Source organism: Chinchilla lanigera, unplaced genomic scaffold, assembly GCF_000276665.1.
Source record: "Chinchilla lanigera isolate Chin_1 unplaced genomic scaffold, ChiLan1.0 scaffold00067, whole genome shotgun sequence".
NCBI lineage: Eukaryota > Metazoa > Chordata > Mammalia > Rodentia > Chinchillidae > Chinchilla > Chinchilla lanigera.
Genome location: NW_004955468.1, coordinates 1,972,103 through 1,980,911, shown reverse-complemented (window position 1 = coordinate 1,980,911; position 8,809 = coordinate 1,972,103). Strand labels below are relative to the sequence as shown.

Below are 8,809 nucleotides of genomic sequence, written 5' to 3'. Positions count from 1 at the left end.
TTTTGGTACTGGGGATCGAACTCATGACCTTGTGCTTGCCAGGCAGGCGCTTACGCCACTGAGCTATATCCCCAGCCCAGAAATGGTATATATCTTGATCTTGGTTGTGGTTACTTGATTCTGTAATACAAAAATTCCTAGAGCTGTATCCATAAAATAAGCACATTTAACTATGTGTATATATCAACTTTAAAAGAACTTTACTAATCTAGAAAAATGTATGTTTTAAAAATAAAATGAAATACTCTTAATTGAGACTTTAAAAATTTTGTTCAAACAGACCCATATTTTGCCTTGACCTTCCCCACACCATAACTCCATGAATGTACCTTTATATTAGAGGTCAAAAACAAGCAAGATCAAGGTGGTTGTTGTGACACACACCTGGAATTAGCACTAGGAAGGCTGATGCAAAAGGATCACTGTTGAGTTCAAGGCTGGTCTGGGCTACATAGTGAGTTCAAGTCCAATCTGAACTACATGATGAGATACTGTTCAAAAAAAATAGCCAATCTGTGATATTAGAAGTTGGGAGGATGCTTCCTATTGGCAGAATGACTGGAAGGGCATACCATGGGGGATTTTGGGGTGGTACAAATGCTATTTTCTGACCTAAGTGTATTATTCACAGGTGCTTTCTTTGTAACAGTGCATTGAGCTGTATGTGTACATATATTTTCTGCATGTATCTTAAATCTCAAAAGTTTTATAAGGAACTGATTCACGGAGGTCAAACATACCTAAAAAATACAAGGTAAGCCAGGGATGGTACATATGCCTATAGTCCCAGTACTCTGGTAGGATAAGACAGGAGAATCATAAGTTCCAGCTCAGCCTGGGTAATTTAGTGACTTATCTCAAAATTTTAAAAAATGGTTGGGGATGTAGCTCACTGTGAAGGCCCTAGGTTTATCACAAAACAAAATAGATCAAAGCAATGGCTCTTAGAATACAGTAAGTTTCTTTTCCTTTCATAAATTATTTTTTAAGTTTAGCCTAGAAAAAATATCTTACAAACTCAATTTGCTTTTTTAGTCAAATCTTACATTATCAGCTTAGATACTTACTCAGTAAACTTTTTGTTTGCTAACCATAGGCAAGGTCACATCCATCCTGGTTGCCATGGAGTATGGGATGATGGGTATGTGATCACCTTTGCCAGGAAGAACCCTAGAGGAAATATGAGAAGAAATATGCATTAGATTCCTGACAAGAGCAAAAGAAGCTACATCTTTAATTACGTTACTTTAGTAAGTATTGGATCCTTTCAAAGCATTTTCATTATTGTGAGGGAGCTATTTTTAAAAGGAGGGGGTTTCAAAAGAGTTTTGAGGTGGCTATTGGCCAAGAGGGACTGAATGGAGCTGGTTTCTCAGCTTGGGAGTGCCATATCTGTGAAATGTTTATCCATTATATGGGGTTCCAGACTCAAATCCTTCGCTCTCCTGTGAACAACCTCTGAATTTCACAGCATCCTTATCACCAACCCCATAAGGTTCCAAATGACAGATGTATACAGTGTCTCCAATCACAATCCCCCAAATCTAAAAAGTCCAGTATCCTATAGTCATCAATATCCTGATATGTCCAAGTCTAACCACAGAAAACCACTGGTCAGTGACTACAAAGTTCACTGACACAATCTGATTGCCAAACAGCAAACTGCACAGATGAGTCATGAACCTGTGCTGATCTCCAGTGATATTCCAATGACTGAAGACCAACAGCCGATCGCACAGTCCTGTTTCCACACTGACAGCCCCAACCATGAACCCGCTGTGATCTCTCTATACCTCATTCCCAGATCTACAAAAATTCAATCATGAATACCTTTGGATTCTCCATCAAGGATCTAAGAACGTCTCAATCACTAATGGCCCAAAGCATGTCTTCACATATTGACCCCCACTGACTCTCTCATCATGGAACCCCAAAGTTTCCACAATCATCAATTCCCGTAGCCAAGATATTATTGCCCATAGAACTTACAATTTCCAATCACTGACCCTCTCAGGCTTTTCACCACTAAGCCTCAATGCACTCTAAAAGACTGCCTTTGAAAAATTCCACTTGGCCCCACACCCATGAAGACCATAACTGACCACCAGCAGCACCCTGCCAATCAAGACATTTTACAGAATCCTCGTTTATTAATTCCCGGGCACTCCCAATCTGTCTTCACAGAGCCCCTGTCAGTAATCCCCACAAACCTCCTCCCGCCACGAAGCGCCAACGAAGCTCAGGAGCCAAATCACTTAACATTTCATTTCCCTCGCCTTGACCCTTATGGGTATCCATAACTGACCCAGTCAGGCCACCGTAGTCTCAGGTCATCATCCTGCGCAGATTAAAGCTTTACTTTCTCTAATCATTTCCACTTACCCGGATCGTGCCTCTAATCCGAAATTTCTCTCATTAGAAAGCTGCTTCATCGCAGTACAAGCTCTTTGCAGCCCGAGGAGCCGGCGCGCAGACTCAGTCGCGATTTTGAGGCTGTGGGCCGCCACTAAGCAACCTTCCAGAGAACAGGATTCTGGGGTTTCAGAATTTCAATGGGCGGTATGATGGCCGCACCCTCTCGATAATCACTTGATGGGAGCGGCCATGCTTTAAATTTTTCCGTACAACGAGTGAACAAACCCTTACGCCAAGGGGTAATTCGCTATTTTAAGGCGGGGTGAAGCAAGTGCCTCAAGAACCAGTTCTTGTCACTGCTCTTAGTGCCACAGACGCCTAAACTTCATGTGACCAATATGCAGGTCCCCGGACTGCGAAATTGACGTTTCTTTGTCTCCAGAAGCTCAGGACGTTAAGTAGGTTAGACACATACATTTTGATGGCTTCTTCCTCGCAACGGGCGTGGTCATCTCCTAAGGGGAGCTCCCATATAGTAAGATAAAATTTTTCACAGGCAGAACCAGGAGTTGGAGCATGGTGACGTTACTGACTCTTAAAGTCTGAAGTAGCCAGTGGAGGGGCTGAGCTTCACAGAGGGCGCAGCCTCGAGGAAGGGGCGGGGTAGAAGGAGGAGCCAGAGTAGAAAGTTACTAGCCCTTTACTGAAAAGATGTTCAAGTCAGGGTCATTATCTTAAGTGGCTGGCCCCAGAATCCGACCTGATAAAAAATATGAACGCAAACAGTTTATCCGGTAGGTGAAACGGGGGAAGGATGGAAATCAACAGAAAGCATCAATGAGCAAATACCTTGTGAGCAATAGAAGTTCATTCTTCTTGAGCTCTGGGAGATTACTTAGAAAACAGCTCCAGTGTCCCACCCAAAGCCTAAGAAAGCTGACTTATGTATGCGCCACTGCTCGTCCTTACTGATTTAAGGGCTACTTTTCGGGAGTTAAAGCCAAGCCTGGTCTCCAATAGTCTTGCAGCTGCATACAGTCTGCGGAGGGGATAACGAGTCCTCAGGGGGAAGTGTCAGGGTACCGACAGCATTCGCTGGAGTCCTGCCTTGAATTCCACCTACAGCAGTGCTCTGCACATTACAAGCATTGGAACATCTCTAGAAATCGTTGCTTTATCCTATGAAAATAGCTTTTTAAGAAATCCTTATTTTGGGGGCACAGTACTGTTGCCTTAATCTCCCTACTCCGGAGACTGAGGCAAGAGGACCACAAATTCGAACTCAGCTTTGGCAGTTTAGCAAGACCCTGCCTCAAAATGAAATGAAGAAATGAGAAGAAATAAAGAGATGAAAATAAAACGGGGTGAGTATGTAACTCTGTGGCAAAGCACTTGCCTAGCATGCTCAAGGCCCCGAGTTCCATCCCCAGCACAGGAAAAAACAAAAATCCTAACTTCAATGGTCATGATAGGAATAGGATATAACTGACCTCTAAAGTGGTTTCTAATGATGCCTAGTATTCACACTCTTGTGTAGTCCCCTCCCACATAGTGGCAGCGTTGGTCTGTGAGACTAATACAAAAGTGATGATGCATCGCTGGTGAAATTAGGTTATAAAAGATACCTTCACTTCTGTCTTAAAGCTGCTGTTGTTCTGCAGACGCTGAGACAATCTATGAAGGGGCCCATGTAACAAGAAACTAGACTTTTAGTCAATACCCTGGGAAGAATTGATCTCTTCTATAACCAAGTCAGTCATCTTGGAAGCAGATCTTTCAGTTCTTGAGACAGCTGCAGGCTTGGCCAATATTTGATTGCAACTGCAGGACTCAGTCAAAGCCACCTAGCTGGGGTTGACAGTACAGATAGGTGGTAGAACACACAAGACCCTGGACTTCATCCCCAAAACCAGAAAAAAAAAACTATGAACCAAACCAACAAAAAACTCTACACAACTACATCAGCAATCATTCCTGGCCCACAGAAAGTACTTGCGACCACTAAATGTTACTTTTAAGCTGCTGAGTTTGAAACAATTTGTTGTGTATCAGTAGTTGAAGCTATGGTAAAATACTGTATTTAACATTTCTGAATTCCTTAACTTCTTAAATTTGTGAGATTATTAGCAATTCATCTTCTATATGATAGAAAAATTGAAGGACTATGACTGCTAGATTTTAACAATTTATCTAAACTTTAGCCTTATATCATTTGAATATAATAATATAGTGGTTTATGTGACGGTACTTTGATTATTAGTAGTTGGTAAAAGGGACTATAGAGTGCCTATTACATGTGTGCCCTGTTTCTACTCCCCTACTCATTTCTTTTTTTTTTTTTTTATTTTTTGGTTTTTGTCTGGTACCGGGAACCGAACTCACGACCTTGCACTTGCCAGGCAGGCGCTTTTGCCACTGAGCTAAATCCCCAGCCCCTCCCCTACTCATTTCAATGGTTGGTCATATTCTAGGACAAACTGATGAGCTTCACAATTGCTAAATTGCCAATCAACTACATGATAGCAGAAATATGACAATTCAGAAAAGGGGAAAGATGGAAATATTAAAAACTGCTATCATTAAAGACTGCAGAAAACTCTGAGGGTATTGTTATCATCACCAAGTGAGAAAAACTTCAGGTGAAGTGACCTGTCCATGATCACTGTTAGTGTAGAAAGTAAAGCTACAAGGAATCAGAGATAGGTATGTCTGTTGTGTTTGATTTGTGTTATTGTAATAAATACCTTAGCTATATCAATTTGAAAAGGGCAAAGATTTATTTTGTCTCACAGTATGGAGGTTACAGTCCGTAATCAATTGGCCCTGGTGTTTTGGGTCTGTGGCAAGGCAGAATGCTATGGCAACAGTGTGTGACAAAACCTTTCGCCTCATTGCCATTAGGGAAAGAGAGGAAGAGGATCCCGCAATTGAGGGTCCCACAGTCCCCTTCAAGGTCACTGCCCTAGTGATCCAAAGACCTCCTGATGGGCTTCACCTCCTACATGTTCTGCCACTTCCAAATGACACCATGGGCTGGGGACCAAGAATTTAACACGTGGGCTTTTGGAAGACAGTCAAGATTTAAACTATAGCATCTGTGTTATACAAAGGCACAGGGTCATATTATTACTAAATTTACTAAACATTTGTCAAAACATCAACATATCTAAGGTTCTGAATTAGGAAACAAAGAGGGGCATATATATATATATGTATATATATATGTATGTATATATATATCCATATATACATATATGCTGTTGGGGTCCTATTCAGGAACTTTTTATCTATGACTATGGGTTCAAATGTTTCCCCTATGTTTTCTTTTAACAGTTTCAATGCACTCCATTATGTAAAATAAAAAAACAACCCACATCTTCTTTATCCAATCATCAGTTGATAGGCATTTGGGCTATTTCCTAGATTTAGGAATTACAAACTGTACCGTCATAAATATAGGTATGCATGTATCACTGCGGTATGATGCTTTTAATTCCTTCAGGAAAATACAAAGAAGGGAGATAGCTGGGCTGAATAGAACCTCTAGTCCTATTTTTTTGTTTTATTTTGTTTTGTTTTTTGGAACCGAGAATTGAACTCAGGACCTTGCACTTGCCAAGTAGGCGCTTGTTCTGCTGAGCTATAACCTGGCTAGTCCTACTACTGAGGAATCTCCACACTGATTTCCACAGTGATTGCACCAGTCTACAGTCCCACCAACAGTGAAGAGTTCCTTTTTCCCCACAGCCCTACCAGAATTTGTTATTGGTTGATTTCTTGACAATAGCCATTCTTTCTGGGGTGAAATAGAAACTCAGCATTGTTTTAATTTGCATTTGTCAAATAACCAGTGATGTTGAATGTTTTTTCATATATTTATTTCTATCTCTACTTCTTCATATGAGAAATACCTATTTCAGATTCCCATTTTTAAATTGGGTCTTTAAATTTGGGGCAGTCTAATTTTTTTGAGTTTTTAAAATATCCTGCATAGTATTCCTTTGTCTGAGGAACAGCTGGCAAAAATCTTTTCCCACAGTGTGGATTGTCTTTTCACTGTCTTGGTGGGTTTTCTTGCTGTGAAAAAGCTTTTTCTCTTTCTTTTGGTTAGCTTGGTTAAGGATGTATCAATCTTATCTTTCAAAAGAACCAACTCTTTATTTCAGTGGCCATATCTATTGCTCTTTTAGTCTCTACTTTAATAATTTCAGCTTGAATCCTTTTTTTCCCTTCTGTTGGGTTTGGTTTGGGTTTGGGTTTTTCCCCAAAAAAGGAGATAAATGATTAAGTTATTTGAGATCTCTCTGAAACTTTTATGTTGACACTCATAGCTATAAACTTTCTCCTTACAACTGCCTTTGCTGTATTTCAGGGCTTCTAGTATACTGTATTTACATTTTCATTTGATTCTAGATATTTTTAATGTGCTTCCTGATTTCTTCAGTGATCAGTGGATTATTCAAAAGCGAATTGTCTGACTTCACTGTTTTTGTGTAGTTCCTGTGGTTTATTTTGCTGTTGATTTCTAGTTTCATTGCATTATCATCTAATAAGATGCAATCAATTTTTTCATTTCTTAAGGCTTGTTTTATGGCCTAAACTATGATATTATGAAGAACATTCCATGAACTACTAAATAAATGTGTATTCTGTAGTTGTTGGATAGAATGTGCTGTTAAGAGACCTGTTAAGTCAGTCTAATCTACACTGCAGTTTCACTCTCACGTTTCTTGAGATTTTTGTCCAAATGACCTATCTATCAGTGAAAATAGAGTATTCATGTTATCCACTACTAATATATTGATACCTATGTGTCCCCTTATGTTGAGTAGTGTTTATCTTATGAAATTCAGTTAGCTTATATTTGGAGAATGTATAACTGTTACATCTTCTTGCTGGATTCTTCTCTTTACCAATATGTACTTGCCTTCTGTCTTAATTATTTTTATCCTTGCCAAGACAAAATACTCATCACTTATAAATGAAGATTTATTTAGCTCACAGTTTACAGAGGTTGCAATCCGTAGTCAGCTAGTTCCGAAGCAGAGTGGCATGGCAGAGGGGCATCACAGAGAAGAAACAGTTCATGGCATGGCAGGGAAGGCAGAAGGCAGCAAGCAGCAGCCTGCTTTCCTTCTCTCCCTTTATATATCATCCAGGCTGTAAGACTATTGATTGGGATGCCACCTACACCCAGAGTGGAACTTCCATTACCCACAACCTTAATCCCAGTATCACAATCTTAACCTACATTCACACATGCTAATCAACCACTTTCAAAACTCCCCACATATGACTTCACAAGTCTTTAGGGAGACATCTAAATACAAGCCATAACACCTTCTATGTCTTGCCCAATTTTGCCTTTAAATTTGCTATGTCAGATATGAGTATAGATGCTCCTGCTTACTTTCAGTTTCCATTTATATGAAATATTGTTTCCCATCTTTTCACTTTGTTTATATATATCTTCATTAGTGAAGTATGTTTTTTGCAAGCAGTAGAATTGGGTCTTTTTTTAATCCAATTTTCTAGTTTGTGTCTTTTAATTGAAGAATTAAGACCATTTACATTCAAAGTTATTATGGAAAGGTATGTGCTAATTCCTGAGGGGAGGATGTTTTGTTTTTCTAGTGTTTGATTCATTGCCAATTCTAAATAGCTCATCTATTCTTCCTCTTCTGTGTGTCAGGTTACTTGAAGTATCTTAGTGGTCCAATGCTGGCTTAGTGGTCCTATGTGGGAAATGGTTGAATTTGCAGATTGATCACACGTGTAGGGCTAAAGCATGGCTAGCCCAGAGAACAGAGTACCTGAGGTGAGCCACATGAATAAGCTGCTCCAGCCCTGAGAACACTAGGTGCCTGAGGTGAGCCATGTGAACAAGCTGATAGGCAGAGGGGTGTCACATGACATCAACCTGTTGAGTGTATAAATAAATATGCTGCAGTCGTTTGACATTTATTTTCTCCCTTTTGGAGAGAAGGCTCCATCTGACCTCAGCTTTCTCCATTCTGACTCTTATCTTCAAATCTTCATCCTCCACTATCTGCCTCCCAGGAATTTGGAGAGCTGTGATGGATGAGGCAGTCATAACTTTATTTAGTTTATCTTGGAAGGTCTTTGTTTCTTCTTAAATTTTTTTAGTAATTGGAATTGAACTAAGCTACATCCCTTCCCATTTTTTATTTTTTTTTATTTTGAGGCAGATTCTCACTAAATTGCTAAATTTCCCAGACTGAGCTTGAATTTGCAATCCCCCTGCCTCAGCTTTCCAGAGATTATAGGTATGCAGTATCATGCCCAGCCACTCCTTCACTTTTGAAGGATATCTTTGCTGAATTAGTAATCTAGGTTGGCACAGCTAACGATCATATTTAAACATAATACTTAATTCAAGAGATGCCCCAGTGCTTTGCCCATCTCCCAAGTCAAGTCATTTTCAACTCTAGCT

At 39.9% G+C, this 8,809-nt stretch overlaps 2 protein-coding genes across 4 annotated transcripts in view; one reads left to right on the top strand and one right to left on the bottom strand.

Moving 5' to 3' along the window:
- Positions 1–8,809, top strand: part of LOC102029951 (zinc finger protein 850) — a 277,918-nt gene that overhangs the window by 199,800 nt on the left and 69,309 nt on the right.
- LOC102005458 (zinc finger protein 793) overlaps positions 1–8,809 on the bottom strand; it is a 55,158-nt gene that overhangs the window by 22,923 nt on the left and 23,426 nt on the right. The window contains exons 1-2 of one of the 3 annotated variants that reach the window (XM_005399907.2): positions 2,383–3,651; positions 1,068–1,170 (exon numbers count right to left, since the gene is read on the bottom strand). The exons of 1 other annotated variant lie outside the window; for it this stretch is intronic. The gene's annotated coding sequence lies outside the window, so the exon portion shown is untranslated. Of the gene's footprint in view, positions 1–1,067; positions 1,171–2,210; positions 2,271–2,382; positions 3,652–8,809 lie in introns of those variants that run through there. One more of the 3 variants, XM_005399908.2, reaches the window with a different exon arrangement.